Source organism: Penaeus japonicus, unplaced genomic scaffold, assembly GCF_977035675.1.
Source record: "Penaeus japonicus unplaced genomic scaffold, GWHDUDI00000001_assembly GWHDUDI00000009, whole genome shotgun sequence".
In the NCBI taxonomy this organism is placed as follows: domain Eukaryota; kingdom Metazoa; phylum Arthropoda; class Malacostraca; order Decapoda; family Penaeidae; genus Penaeus; species Penaeus japonicus.
The window spans coordinates 37,961,390-37,963,889 of NW_028234411.1; the positions used below are offsets into that span (position 1 = coordinate 37,961,390).

At 39.8% G+C, this 2,500-nt stretch overlaps 1 protein-coding gene across 1 annotated transcript in view; it reads right to left on the reverse strand.

The window, feature by feature from the left end:
* LOC122248285 (allene oxide synthase-lipoxygenase protein) overlaps positions 1-2,500 on the reverse strand; it is a 55,170-nt gene that overhangs the window by 35,231 nt on the left and 17,439 nt on the right. The gene's annotated exons all lie outside the window — the stretch shown is intronic.

Here is a 2,500-nt window from a genome sequence, read left to right on the forward strand (position 1 = left end):
AAACTTCCTTTGTCCTTTGTTCAATCTATCCTTCACTTCTTCAATTTTTTTATGTATCTGTTTATGGTTATATTTATTCTTACCTAAATTTACGTATTGTCTTCTTCGTGGGTTGACTAGGCTATTGGCGTTTTCTATTCCATTGTTGTTTTTCTTTTGTTTTGTTTCGACCAGGAGTCACTTTCATGGGGCGTGTCTTGTCCTTTTCGAGTAATCCCGATATTATGTGAATTACGACGTTCGTTTCCGAGAATTCGAGACTTTTATCCTTGGGGAAATCACCACTCGAATTCTTTACTGTATTGTTCGATGCTTTCTGCTATCTGGGTATGACTTTTTACACCTACTCGAGATGCAATGTCCTTTGCATGTTGACCACGTTGGCTTCAATCCTAATCGTGTCTGCAAGCTGCTTCTTTCTCTTCCTTCATTTTTTTCTTTTCTTTTCTTTTTTTTTTTCTCTCTCTCTCTTTCATTTTATTTAGTGTTTCCTTTAGTTTCGTCTCATCGATAGTTGTAGCTCTAATCTTCTTTGCCTCATACAGCCCTTGACTTTGGCTTCCTGTCGTCATAGTGTCATTCTTCCTTACTGGTTCATATGCCTTAATTACTCCCTCAACCTTTTATTCATAAATCATTTGCTTCCATTTATCTGCTGCTCCTCATTTTGGCTTCTACTTCCATCTTTTCTTTGAATTCATTTATTTCCTTATTTCGTATTTTAATCTTCTCTCCTACGGATATAGTCAATTTTTCCTTCAAGTTTATGATTTCATTACACTCTGTTATCAGCTATTACGATGCTCTAGAGAGCCTCAGTTCTGATCTTCGCATCTGTAAACTAACACCAGTTGTCTTGATGTGCAAGATGCTTACCGTGCAGTATTCGCCGTAATTTCTCGCCTCCCTCTTGCAAAAGCTGAATATCATTTTCTCTTTTTTTCTTAATCTTCATACATACTTTTCAACATCAACTATGCACATCTAGATTAACACATTGGACCAGCCATTGCCCGATTCTTTCCGTATTTAACATATGAGGATTATGACTACTGATAAGCTGTGTGTGTTTATGTTTTTTTTTTTGTTGTTGTTGTTGTTGTTTCTGTGTATGTATACGTATGCGTGTCCGTGTGCGTGTGTGTGTGTGTGTGTGTGTGTGTGTGTGTGTGTGTGTGTGTGTGTGTGTGTGTGTGTGTGTGTGTGTGTGTGTGTGTGTGTGTGTGTGTGTGTGTGTGTGTGTGTGTGTGTGTGTATACGTATGCGTGTCCGTGTTCGTGTTCGTGTGTGTGTGTGTGTGTGTGTGTGTGTGTGTGTGTGATGTTTCTGGGAACGTCCATGTGCATGGCAGAGAGGGTGTGTGTGTGTATTAATGGCAGTGAATATGTTTGTGCTTCTAAAGCCGTGTACGAATAAGAGAGAGAGAGAGATTTGATTTTGATTTTGATATGTTTATTCATACTATATACATTGTATACACATGAATAGGCATATGAACTATGACTAAATGATTTCTACAGTTCATGTTAGATTCTGAGACATGCATTGTTGGTAAAGCAGATATTACTGTGACCCTGTCAAATAATAAGCTAGGGCAAAGCTATACATAAGACATAGTATGTATATCAGTCTAGAGAGAGAGAGAGAGCAAGAGAGAGAGAAAGAGCAAGAGAGAGAGAGAGAGAGAGAGAGAGAGAGAGGGGGAGAGAGAGAGAGAGAGAGAGAGAGAGAGAGAGAGAGAGAGAGAGAGAGAGAGAGAGAGAGAGAGAGAGAGAGACAGAGAGAGAGAGAGAGAGAGAGAGTGTGTGTGTGTGTGTGTGTGTATAAATGCTACATAGATAGTGTGGGGAGAGGAAGGTTGGCATCTTATCTTTGACAATGAAAACCTGACATATCACTGACGCTGACTTCATCTGAATTGAATAACATCAAATTTAAAATATACAAATGCAATGCTGTAAACATGATGTCATAAATCGCTTTTACGATGTGATCACCAATGCTTTTATCCCGGAAATGCATTGACATGAACTTTACACAATGGTCCAGGCAAGATGTACAGTCACGAACACTTGACAAAAGAAAAAAAAACTGAACTGTATTTTTTTTTAACATCATTACTTTCAGAAAAGGATAAAACGCAACTAAATATATCAGGAAAACGAATGCGATTTCGGCATCCTTTGCGAGCAAGCATGAGCGCTATTCCGGATGCACACATACACATATCTTTACTGTGTGTAAGTATATGTGTATGTATATGTAAATATATGTATGTATGCACGCACGTATGCACACACACAAACACACACACACACACAAAGAGAGAGAGAGAGAGAAAAGGGGGGGAAGTAAGAGAGAGAAAACGAGAGAGAGAGAAAGAAGGGGGGGGGGAAGCAAGAGAGAGAGAGAGAGAGAGAGAGAGAGAGAGAGAGAGAGAGAGAGAGAGAGAGAGAGAGAGAGAGAGAGGGGGGGGGGGGGGGGGGGGGGGGAGAGAGAG